Source organism: Chelonia mydas, chromosome 1 (assembly GCF_015237465.2).
Source record: "Chelonia mydas isolate rCheMyd1 chromosome 1, rCheMyd1.pri.v2, whole genome shotgun sequence".
NCBI lineage: Eukaryota > Metazoa > Chordata > Testudines > Cheloniidae > Chelonia > Chelonia mydas.
Window position 1 is genome coordinate 327881983 of NC_057849.1, and position 13013 is coordinate 327894995.

The following is a 13013-nucleotide window of genomic DNA, read 5'->3' on the forward strand; positions in this document are numbered from 1 at the left end:
GGCCTCATCTGGAGTATTGTGTCCAGTTTTGGGCCCCACACTACAAGAAGGACGTGGATAAATTGGAGAGAGTCCAGCGAAGGGCAACAAAAATGATTAGGGGTCTGGAACACATGACTTATGAGGAGAGGCTGAGGGAACTGGGATTGTTTAGTCTGCAGAAGAGAAGAATGAGGGGGGATTTGATAGCTGCTTTCAACTACCTGAGAGGTGGTTCCAGAGAGGATGGTTCTAGACTATTCTCAGTGGTAGAAGAGGACAGGACAAGGAGTAATGGTCTCAAGTTGCAGTGGGGGAGGTTTAGGTTGGATATTAGGAAAAACTTTTTCACTAGGAGGGTGGTGAAACACTGGAATGCGTTACCTAGGGAGGTGGTAGAATCTCCTTCCTTGGAAGTTTTTAAGGTCAGGCTTGACAAAGCCTTGGCTGGGATGATTTGATTGGGGATTGGTCCTGCTTTGAGCAGGGGGTTGGACTAGATGACCTCCTGAGGTCCCTTCCAATCCTGATATTCTATGATTCTATGATAAGGGTACTCATCTGAGAGGTGGTGGCTGGACCTATGGCAGCCTGATCTAGTAGGTAAGTTCTGAGCATGCTTGCCAGATTGGGCCGTGCAGGAGAGTTAGGTGGAGGAACATCTATCTTCCCCCCTGTTTGTGAATTGCCTGGGTTTGTGTGTACAGACTCCTGGCATGGGGCTGCAGTGTGTATGTGCACAGGCAGAATCCTAGGCTTCTAGGGAATTTTTACTGCAAAAAAGAGTTGCTGAGTGAGTTTAGGCACCTACAGCATTACTGAGCAGGGATTTTGTAAATCCCATTGGGGCCTAATTATGGGACGTAGGTGCCTAACTGCCACTTGAGGCATTTAAGCCCTTTTGTGAATCTAGCCCACAGTCCCTTAAAAAAAAAAAAAACGAACACTTCTTTCTGAAAACGTATTACCTACTGTTGTTGAAAGTGACATTAAGATTATTACCAAAGCAACAGAGGAAACATATTTCTTTTTTCCAGTTTACATTGTGCATTTGATAGCACTTTATATATAATCAAGTTCTCCATTTCCCCTTATGGTCAGTCACTTTCCTTTATTGTTTGTTTAAATCTTTTATACAACAACAAAGGGGGGGGGGAATTTTCCTGTGTATTGTGAAACCAGAAAAATAGGCTGGGGCAGGGGCAGGTGTGACTTGAAACCCAGATCTGTGTTTAACTCCTCAACTGAGATTTCTAACTTCGCAGTATTTCTTAAAGAGCTCAGTGAAGAATCTCTAGGGGAGAGGGTATAATGGCTTTATTAACACAATATTGCCCATATTTGCCCTCAGCTATTTTTCTTTCCTTCATTTCTCGTTTTATGTGTTCCTTTACTCTTATATTTTTCCCTTGCTTCCTTCAATATCATTTTGTTAATTTTTACATTTCTTCAGCACATCCCCTTCCCTTGGTACCGACCTCTCTTCTCTTTACAGAAGCAATAAAAACAGATGCACAGCAAATGGATACATGATACTTGAAAGACCCCAGGACCTTAACGAAGAAACACCATGCTGACTATTCAGCTCCCCCTTTGCAGTCCCCGTTATTGGTAATGGGCACAGGTAAAGGGTCTGTGAGGATCTGTACATGTGTACTGTTTCTTAAAATATTTGGTGGAAGCCCAGTAGGGTGGCCCTAGGGGAAGGATGTGCGCCGAAGCTCTCCACCATGGCAGAGTATTTTTAAGGATAACTGCTTTCTGTTATTCTAATAAAGTTCCTTCTTTGGTGCTAGAAGAACTCTTTTTCTGATTCTCTACCACTGTCACATGACAGGCAGCCTTGAAATTTACAGACATAGGACATGAAAAATGAGAAATAAAAGATGTTACATCGTGTGTAAGTGTGAGAGTAAATTACTCAGGCTTCATTCTGCCCGGTACATAATTAGCATAAATGTTTAACCCCTCCCCCCCGCCCCCCCAAAAAAAGAAGTTCAACACTGAGAGCCTTTCACTTACACACTCAAACAGCACCTTGTGAAAGGGTCAGCTTGCTCAGAGTAAGCCAATCAGAGGGTAGCTCCCTCCTTAGATCTGCTACAGGGACAACCAGCTCCTGGTTTGTTTCAACAATCCTCTCCCAGCTGCTTACTCTCTCTGTTCTCTCCCTGCAGAGATAAATTCATCTTCAGCAGGATACAGATTGCAGAGCCGCAACACCAGTGATCACCTTGTTTCTCCTTTCCCCTGTTTAATGATAGGGCTTGTGCTACCACAGTAGACAGCTATTTTTTTCTGTCCTGCCCTCTTCCAATAAACCTTTTAACCATGCTGGTTTTAAATCCAAATCTAAATCAGGAAATAATTTTGGGCAATAGACAGACATTTGATTAAAAAAAAAAAAACAAATGAACATTAACTTGGCTCCTGGGCTGTGGGAGGAAGGCAAATAAAAGCAATACTCCCAGCATGAAGTCAGACTATTGAATTCACTGCCATCAAATAGGAGCAGTATTGACTAGTTTTAGGACCAGTGGTATCTATTGTTATACAAGCAGACATAACAGTGATCAGATCGCCAAGCTTCGGGGGAGGGGGGCAAAGCTGGTCAGGGAAGAATTGACTGCATATTACATTGTATTCCACAACTGACTAGGTGCACCAGGAGTTTTCAGAGGTGTTATCAGCTGGCCCCTGCCAGAGGCAGTCTACTGCTCTCAGTTAGAGCCACATGGAAGCAGAAATTCCTGTTCACTGAGAATTTTGAGATTTCATCGTTTATCTTCATCGTTTCCAACCGAAAACAAAACCCATTTTTTCAGTGAAATGAAATTTCAGTGAGATCAATATGATTTTACAAAGTGTTTCAACTTCCATGGACCTGCATTCTCTGACAAAAAGTGGTTCTGTCAACATTTTTCCAGCCATTTCTACTCTCAATTTACTGTCATCTGATCCAATAAAGCAAATCCAATGATCTTCAGAGTGGCAGGCAGCCCTTCATCTCTTAATGCTCATCTGGCTAGAGAAATGGCATAAAAATGTCTATCATGTTTTTTTTTTTAATGTCTGCTTGTATCAATAGGTAAGGGCTTTGCTTTTATAATGACTATTAATGATGACAGAGGAATATCAGACAGCCTCTAGGAACTTGATAGCTGAGAGCTAACTCCCAGACTTCAGTCCAAACCTTGTTAACTGTGGAACATTCATAGAGGGGGGAGTGAGGGACCTTCATCTTTTTGACATAAAGACAGATGTTTGATTTCAATAACCCAAATCAATGCAGTCTGGCTGGAATTTGCCAAACATATTACGGGGCATATTCTGTGGTGCTGTAGGCAGGAGCAGGGAGCATAGTTGCAACCAGTGACTTTGTAAGGGACAGAATGTCACCCTGGCTGTGCTGTTTCACAGGAGAGCTAGGGCGGCACAAGGAATCCCATTACTCTCCTGTGTGGACTATCTGCATTGCAGGTGCAGAGGCAGAGTTGCCTCTATGCGGCTGCTCCTGCCACTGCTGGGCAGTGGGAAATTGGTGGAGCTTGTGCAGTGAGTGAGTAATCTAGGGTGATCACCTTTTCAATAGGCAAAAGCGGAACAGATGCAGGAGCCCCACCTCTCTGTGGCCCTGCCTCTCCTCTTCCCCCAAGGCCCCAGCCCCTGGCCAGTCCAGAAGCTGGAGCAGGGCTGTGGTAAGAGCTTCCCAGGGAGCTGGGAAGCCCTGGACCCTCCAGCTGCCCTGGGTGCCCAAGAGGAGCCTCCGGCCTATGTCCCTGCCCTCCTCAGCCCCCGAAGCGGGAAGCGGCTGGCACCACCTCACTTCCTGGGCAGGCGCAGAATGGTGCTGCTGGGAATCCAGGACAAATGCTGTCCCAGAGTCACTGAATCTGGGACTCGGACTTGAACTCTGCATTTCAGGCCTGTCAAGCCCAATTCGGGATTGGTGGTCACCCTAGTCCAGTATAGTGCTGGAGCAGCTTATCTCCTCATGCGGGACTGGAGGGAAGCAGGGTCTACAGTTTTCAGAGTAGCAGCCGTGTTAGTCTGTATTCGCAAAAAGAAAAGGAGGACTTGTGGCACCTTAGATACTAACCAATTTATCTGAGCATGAGCTTTCGTGAGCTACAGCTCACTTCATCGGATGCATTGTGTGTCTGAGTCAACATCTGATCACTAGTCTGCTCCTAGGAAAGGACAGCTACAGGCTGTTCCGTACTTGGGGCTTGCAGCAAAGCCACAGCTGGGCCCTGAGGAATAACTGAAAGTGACGCAGATAGCCTGTACTAGGTCAGAGTGCAGTAAGACCTGCCGTATTAGCTCTTTAGGTGCTTTCCAGCACATCTTCCCATTGGTAATACTGGACAGCTAACAAACTTTAGTGGAGGGCAAGCTAGGCTTCCTGAACCTCACCAACTATTGGGAGGATTCTTTTGCCCCCATCAGCCAGTTCTGTACTATGACTCCCTTCTTTGACTTCAGGCTTAGGCCTTCTCTTTGACCTTCAGTTAAGTGCCCTTCCTCCTCTTTGACTTTAGACCTTAACCCTTTTCCTCTGTCTTTGACTTTCTTTTCCTGACTTTTCCAAATTCTCTAGCTCAGTGCTAATTTACAAGGAAATGTTTCATGACTGTGCACTTACGTAGCACCTTACATTTGCAAGTATTAGCTATTTAAGCCTCAGGACAGTAGTTTGAGATAGGTTAAGACTGCTCTTATGTGATGGGTGACATGTGGCAAAGTTTTGCAAGAGGTCACACTTCCAGTCTGCCTGAGCCTGAAAGATGAATCACATTAATAGACATCTCTTGAGAGAGAGGGAAATTAGTTATCCCCCCCTGTGCCAAAAGAAACCAAAAACACACTTAAAAATTCTCCCTCTGGCCAAATGTATTTACGATATTATTTTGTATGGTTTGTATTGCTGTTCTGTCTGTAATCTCCTTTCTGCTGTGAGATCTTCAGGGCAGGGTAGGTGTGTTTGTGCTGGAGTTGCTGCAAGCCCAGTGTGTAGACAGGCTGGAAAGAATGCAGATGGGAATGCAACGCATGCCCTCAAGAGGGCCCAGAGAGCAAGGCTATTGAAGGTCTCTCCTGGTGTGTTACTCTCTCCTCCTGCTGAGGGGCACTGCACTTCTAGAAGTGATTTTAGTTCTTTGGCTTCTTTCTGCTAATCACTTATGTATTCCTCTGTCCCAGGGCAGGGCTTCTTTGCTGCTTCCAAGCAGTCACTGCCATGCCCTGTCTCCTTTAAGAAGGTTCATTCTCTTAATGCAGGCAAGTAAAGCAACAGAAAACAGTCTTAACTCACTCCTTTTAGGCTTCAGGGTCACCCCACCCAGCAGTGTCTGGGGCTCTCAGAGAAGCTCCTGGAAGCTACCTAGTTCTATTCAGCTCTTCTCCCTTCCAAGAGCAGTAGCCCCAGAGCTGTATTCCTAAGCACCTGGTCCCTTGCTCCAAGACCCACTGCAGGAGTTATTAGCACAAGGGCTTCCCTTCTTCAGGTATTACCTTTCCCAATCACTCCTTTCCACCACTTATTTCCTGGCTATGGCAGCCCTTTATAGGCCCAGTGTAGCTCAGCCCCCTTTAACTGGCTGCACCTGCTCGGACACTGGGGAGCTGGGCCCAGTTCTACTCACAGGGATTGGCTACCTTGTGACATACCCGTTCAGTTTATTTTGAGGGGAAAAAGAAGAAGCCTGCAAAAGAGGGATTGTCTCTACCAATGGAATTCCACAAGGGAGCGTTATCAGCCTTCCTTTGTTTTCCATTATGATAAATGACCTTCCACATAGTGTGCAAATGACAATAGGTATTTCCATTTTTTTTTTTTTTTTGCAGATGACTGTACTATATGGACTAAATATGAAAGACAATGTAGCCATGGAAAAGAAATGAGGCACTTGATAGAATTTCCAAGGAGGAAAGTGATTGGGGATTTAAATTCACACTTACAAAGGTAATGCTTTTCACCAGGAAGAAAGTTAGCTAAGAACAGGACATTTCTTTATGGTGAAAAAATTCAGATAAAAAAGTCTGTGCTTGTAGAAGTAGTGTTTGATATTTAATTAGCTTGGAAAGGTCACAGCATACAAAAGTAGGATGAACTTGCTTAAAAGTATAGCTGGAAACAAAGGGGGTACAGACAAGAAAGTGACGATGATTATGTATAGAGCATTGAGAAGACCAGTTTTAGACTGTGGATGCCAAGCTTTTGGTTAACCCTCGAAAACAACTCTTAGAAACCTGAAATTGCTCCAGGCCCAAGCTCTGCAACGGGCATGTGGCGCAATGATAAAAGTACCAGTATGTGTGCTGCAAATAGCCACTGGAGAAGCACCTATGAATAAGAATGAAACTGTTAGATTTAAGTTCTTGGGCAAAGGTAAAAGGGAAATAATGAAATAGAAGTGTGTAGATTTATGAGGATTGCTGGGAGTTTAGTAGACAAAATTATATGATTGTAACAGACTTCCTCATACTATCAGGGTCAGAAAATGGGTAAAAATGATGTCAGAGAAAAACTGAAAGAACTTTTAGAAAGAATTTGTAGTAATAGAAAGCAAAGAGAAGGACAGTAATTCTCCTCCACTTCTTTAAAAAAAAAATTATTCCAAATCCACAAGGGAAGCAAACTACACATTATGACCAAGCAGTTTCTGAATTTATGTGTGAAAAAATGGGGCCAGCTTTGCCTAATCTGCACAGATGGATCAAATGATGACAACATGGGTAGAGTGCGAACAGCCTTCTGTGTTCCTAGTCTTGGAATCCAGAATTCTAAAAGGCTATTGAGTTATGTGACCATTCTGACAGCTGAACTAATGGGATAATGTTGGCACTAACCTGGATCAGAGATGCATGACCAGCTGCAGCTGTAATTTTATCTGATTACTTGTCAGACATAATGATAATCAGAGCAGGGAGTTTGGAAAGCAGAAGTGACAGAATAAGTGAAATAATGTTCCTAACTATGGAAATAATGCAAGCAGATCTCTGTAACAATAGCATGGATTCCAGCACATATTGGAATACCTGGAAGTGAGATGGCTGACAAAGCAGCAAAACATGCTCTAAAAATGAGGAGATGGATATTAAGATACCCTTAATTAGACAAGAATTCGAAGTGTGATCATGAAGGAACTTGCGAAGGATTGGCAAAAAACCATGGAGTAAGGAAACAAAAAGGCTAAATAAATCAAAGATAATACTTTACAGTCATGATAGACAAAGTGAAGTAGTCATTTTTAGAGTGTTAACTGGTCAATGTGCCTTGATGATGATATGGTAAGATTATTAAAAAGACAAAGACAGGCGGTGTAATATGTACAAAACCAAAGAAACAGTTGATCATTTTATGTGGAATTGTGGGAAATATCCTATGGAAAGAGGGGTTTTTTAAAATAAAAAATTGAGTCAGCTTGGAATCAAAAGGACTCCTGCGAATATCAGGGATATTCAGTAGTATATAAAAAAAATCATTGTTGCATTTCCTTAATGATACTAGACTGAGTGAAAGGATATTAAAAAACATGGCTGAAAATGAATGAGAAAAGTGGCTCTTATAGGCTCGTATGAGGAGGTTGCTGCACCAAAAACAAAGACAAAGGTGTGGTCTCCACACTAAAATGCTAGGCTGAGGAGAAAAAGAGCATTGGGGAAGGTGGGCAAATGTAATCCTTACCTCTATACTGAGAAGTGGCCTGATTACTACTAGTTTGCCTGTGCCTTCTACTTCATGTAGAGTGGAGTAACACAATTTCTCACTCATATGAGCAATGTTCTTTTCATAAGTTGACTACAGCGTGCCCTTCCTGGCACTCATAACACTGCCTCCTGCTGGTGGGAAAGGAGACTGAATGATATTGGGTTGCATTTGTCAAAGGGTAAACACTGATATTTTGTTTATATACACGTACACAAACACGGCATTCCCATTTTTTGAAATTATAAAAAAGCCTTGTTTAGAGTGGGGGGTTATTTTATCTGTTGGTATCTGTTTATTTTATGCTGGGAAAGGGAATTATATTTAAAATTTTCTGAGAAGCTAAATTACACCAGGATGCTCAGATAATTTAGTTTAACAATTAAACTGTGAAAGAGAGTCAGAGAAATGCAGGACCTCCAGAGGTCATCTAGTCCATGTTTCCACGCTGAAACAGGATTATGCATACATCCACCATCCCCAGCAGGTGTTTGTCTAACCTGTTTTGATGGGGATTCCCCAAACTCCCTTGGTAATCTATTTCAGTACTTAACTATCCTTATAGCTAGAAAGTTTTTCCTAATTCTAACCTAAATCATCCTTTCTGCAAACTAAGCCAATTACTTCTTGTCCTACTTTCAGTGGAAACTGAGAACGATTGATCACTGTCCTCTTTATAACAACCCTTAACACATTTGAAGACTTATCACATCTTCCCCCCCCAGCCTTCTCTTCTCTAGGCTAAACATGGCCAACTCTTTCAACCTTTCTAAACTGCTTAGCATTTTTATTGCTCTCCTCTGGACTGTCTCCCTCACCTTAACGTGCGGTGCCAAAAACTGGACACTATACTCCAGCTGAGGCCTCAGTAGTGCTGAGCAGAGAGGAACAATTATCTCCCACGTCCTATAGTCACCTTTCCTGTTAATATATCCCAGAATGACATTGACTAGGACATGGATTGAAGACACTGTTGATTTCTATTAATTTTGTGATCCACTATAACCCCCCAGATATATTGGCAGTACTGCTGCCTGGCCAGTTATTCCCCCTTCTGTATTTGTGCATTTGATTTTTCCTTCCTAAGTGTAGTACTTTGCCCTTGTCTTTATTGACTTTAATCTTTGGGGCTATTTATGTTTTGAACAAAAAAAACAAGTTGTTCTGGCACTACTTTACTTAGAAATAGATAAGTTCATGGAGGATAGGTCCGTCAATGGCTATTAGCCAGGATGGGCAGCGATGGTGTCCCTAGACTCCATTTTACAGAAGTTGGGAATGGGCTACAGGGGATGGATCACTTGATGATTACCTGTTCTGTTCATTCCCTCTGGGGCACCTGGCACTGGCCACTGTTGGAAGACAGGATACTGGGCTAGATGGACCTTTGGTGTGACCAAGTATGGGCATTCTTATGTTCTTATTGTAAGCTCTTTGGGGCAGAGACAATGTTTTTGTTCTGTGTTTGTACAGCACCTAGCACAATGTGGTCCTGGTCCCTAACTGGAGCTGCTAGGCACTACTACCGTACAGAATAATAGCAGGGACTACCAGATGTTAGCAGTTATTGAAAAACAGAAAAAAATGTTATAGAAAACCAGCACATATGGGGATAACAGCACAAGTCTATTTACAGAAGGACAGTTTTCTATAAATAGGGAATTTTGTTCATAGTGCTGACAGTGTTATCTGATTTCACTTTTACAAAAGTAAGGGCCTAATTCCTGAAGTCTTTACTGAGGCAAAACTCCCACTGAAGTCAAGGGCAAGGCAACTCACACAGTTGCCTAAGCAACGGCTGAGGCCCTGATTCTGGCCTCTAGCCTGCTCTGGTGGCACAAAGCAGGAAAACAGCCAGTTTAACCAACTATCCCAGAGCATGCCTGTGTAGCAAGTACATCAGAACCTTTGTAGAAGTGGGACAGGGGGAAAGGCCAAAGTGCTCCCTCCCTCTCTCGGCTGGCTGCTCTGGCAGTGAGCCAGCTGCCCTCTCTTCTGGTGCCACAGCAGCCCCTGGTGGATGAAAGGTGTAGTAGCAGCACCTCCCCAGAATCTATTATTCTGCGGGATGAAAAAATATCTGCAGGCAACATTAATTCTGCATTTGTTTCTTTTGTTGGGTGTGGGGGGCGGAGGAGGGAGCTGGTTCTGGTGCCAGTGCTGTGAGGGGCAGTTCCCAGGGGATGCAGACCAGGCATGTTTCATCTATAGCATCCCCCCTCTTGGCTATCAGCCCAAGCAATGGGTGGCTTTTCCTGACAGGAAGTGGTGCTTGTTTTGCACAGGTGGGAAGCTTTGACCAGTATTCCTGTGTGATAGGAGGAAAGTCACTTAAACCAAAACTTTTTAGAGATGGTCATTAATTGTGTGTCCCTCCTATTTTTGGTGCCTGACTTGAGACTCTGGGGTCTGATTTGCAGAAGGGCTGAGTACTCATAGCTGAAAAATCAATGGGCGCCACAGTTTGACCATAAAGTGCTATGTAACATGAAATACACCAGAAAATCAGGTTGTAAGCAACTTAGATTGGGCACCCAACATTAGTGGACATGGTTTCTCTGTGCCTCAGTTCCCAATCTGCAAAACAGGGTTAATACCTCTCCCTCACCTTTTAGGAGTGTCATGAAGATAAATTAATACCTGTGAAGAACTCATAAAATTTATAATTCTGTCCTGAGAGCAATTGAACAGAGTGCAATTGATAAGACATGGAGCCACATTTTGAACAAGGAGAATAAGACAATATTGAAGAGATGCTCATTAAGCTAGCACTGTCCATTCTGTGCACGAATTAAGCAGGTTCTGTAGAGAAAGTTATATGAATGCATCCGATGAAGTGAGCTGTAGTTCACGAAAGCTTATGCTCAGATAAATTGGTTAGTCTCTAAGGTGCCACAAGTACTCCTTTTCTTTATATGGGATCATGTAATTAAAGACTCCCAATGCATACACACAAGGAGCTGAATTAAGGTTACACAGACAGCTTTAAGTCTGGCATTTCTTAACTTCCAAGTGCTTGATTCTGCAACCTTAATAATGTTATTTTAATATAGTGTGTGTGTGCAGAATAAATTTAGTTTCCCAGGATAGCTGTATTTGGCATGAACTCCATCACCTGTGTTAAAGGAAGCAGTTCAATAGGTCCCTGACTTAGACCTGGCTTGTGTTGCTGTCTCTCTTTAAGGTGACCTGTGCTACTCTCAGTCCTCACAGTTGATGACAAGATGAAGAAAGAGCTTGTCCTCTTACTTCTTGTCAGCCTAATTGCTCACTTTGTCATGTTGAACTTGAAAGATGTCCCCTACCCTGTTTGACTATTTCCCAGTAATTTTGTTTGTAGACTGTCACCATTAACTTTGTGGCATAGGAAAAGTACCTTATTGGCTGTTGCTGCTGGATTTGCCTAGGCTCGTTCATTCCCTCTACAGCTGCCTCTATTGCGGGAGATAGAAATAGCGTAAGATGGAGACAACTGTGAACTGCACCCTTTTACCTGAAGCCACTCCTTTTCTCTTCCCACTCCTAGATCTTGCAGCCACATTTGGCTATGTGCCAAACTAAATTTCATAGAGAACTAATCTCTGAAGCATTAGATACGTGCTGATGCATTAGGATCCTTTAACTGTAAAGTCAGGCAATACATTGCTTAAGTATAGAATATCTCCAAAAGTCCCCTGCAAGGTCCTTCATCAGTGCATCCAAAATCCTGAAGCAATGCACTTGTGTCAAAGCTTCCCTATCCATTATAATATCAGCCCAGAACATGGTGTTGTGAGTTTATTGGCTTACGTGTCCTAAGAGTGCTGCAGTGGTTTAAACAAACATGACTCTTCCTACACAGTCCTGTGGGCCATTTTTTGACAGTAGATTAAAAAAAACCAACAACAACCCACACCTTCACATTCTTCTCCACATCTCTGATAATCCTTACACCTCTCTAAACTCTGTTCACATAGCCATAGAATGCTATCTTAAATCTGAAGTGCATTGTTACACCTGTTGAAATAAAGTACTCTACTGCTTATCTGACATAACCTTGTTACAAGCCTTTAAAGTGATCTCAGCAGCACCCACCTCCCCCTTGTGGCTCATCAGGGCACAACTCACTCTTCTGGCATCTGCTGGTCAGGTGTCATCCCTCAAAGATCCAGTGCTGTGGTGCTTTAGCTCTCCAGCTACGGCAACCTTGAGTCCTGCCCATTCTGGGGTGATAGAGTCCAAAACAAAAGGAAACTGGTAAACTGAAAACAGAGTCACCCCCAGATTAATTGGTGGGATCCCATCTTTCTGCTCCAGGCTAGTCATCACAGAGCTAGTCCCTTTACATCAGTCTTTTTGTGCCCAGTCACCCCAGCCACCAAATGGCTCATTCACACAGCGAGCTTCTTCAGGCTCTTGACTGGAACCAGTCTTCCCTCCTCAAGGACATAATAGAGCTCTGCTTTACTTCCTTGGTCAACCCCAAACTGGGTAAGGTCTCCTTTTAACTCTCCTCTCCATGCCTGACATTGGCTGCAGGTGTAGCAGGGCAAGGTCAGGTGGGCCCATAGGCTCTTCTTAACACTCTTCTTGCCATTGTGTAGCCTATTAATCCCCTCATTAATCCCCATCTTGCCAGTGGGTGGCCTATCTATCCCATTTCAAGGCTATGTGACTTAATTAGAAAAATGCAGCCAAATTATATCTAGATCACTGGCATCCTGTGTTACACTAAGTTGCTTAATGCAGAAGGGGAAATATCATTAAACATAAACCCTCTTCACTAATGTTATCCGGTCATCAATGATTTCATGCAATATCACCTTCCTTTCTTTTTTATTTCTATATATCTACTGATTGGGCATTGTTGTTTATACTACTTTGTGTTGACTTATTTCTCCACCATATGTTTCTTTAATCGTTCTAGATTTGAATATAGCATGTCTTTTGTACCTACACTTTTCATTCTTCTTGAGATTCAGCTATTTGGAGTTCAGAAAAATCAGGATGTCTCTGTTTGTATTTCTTTACATAAAAGTTACAGACTGTTACGTAAAAGGAGGGGGGGAAATGGCCTCCTCCAATAAAAGTGTTATTAAAACAGTATTAAGGTATACAACTAAAGTGTCTGCGTGTGTTGTGGGGGGGAGGAGGTGAGAGAAATTTCTGTCAAATGCCCTTCTCAATCTCCAAAGAATCTGAGATTCCTTTTGAAGCTCTCCCTGCCAACTGACAGTTGTTATACATTTTCAGAAGAAATTCAAATAAATGAACTGCAGATGTCCATAGCAGGAGGAAAAAGAATTGCCTGGCTGATCTGCACATATTTATTTCTGAAAAGATG

The 13013-nt window shown here is 43.0% G+C and overlaps 1 long non-coding RNA gene across 1 annotated transcript in view; it reads left to right on the forward strand.

Annotated features, from left to right (window-relative positions):
- LOC119565079 overlaps positions 1–2411 on the forward strand; it is a 27950-nt gene extending 25539 nt beyond the window's left edge. Inside the window, exon 3 of the long non-coding RNA XR_005223800.2 lies at positions 1475–2411. This is a non-coding gene — a long non-coding RNA (uncharacterized LOC119565079). The remainder of the gene's footprint in view (positions 1–1474) is intronic.
- The last annotated feature ends 10602 nt before the right edge of the window (positions 2412–13013 follow it).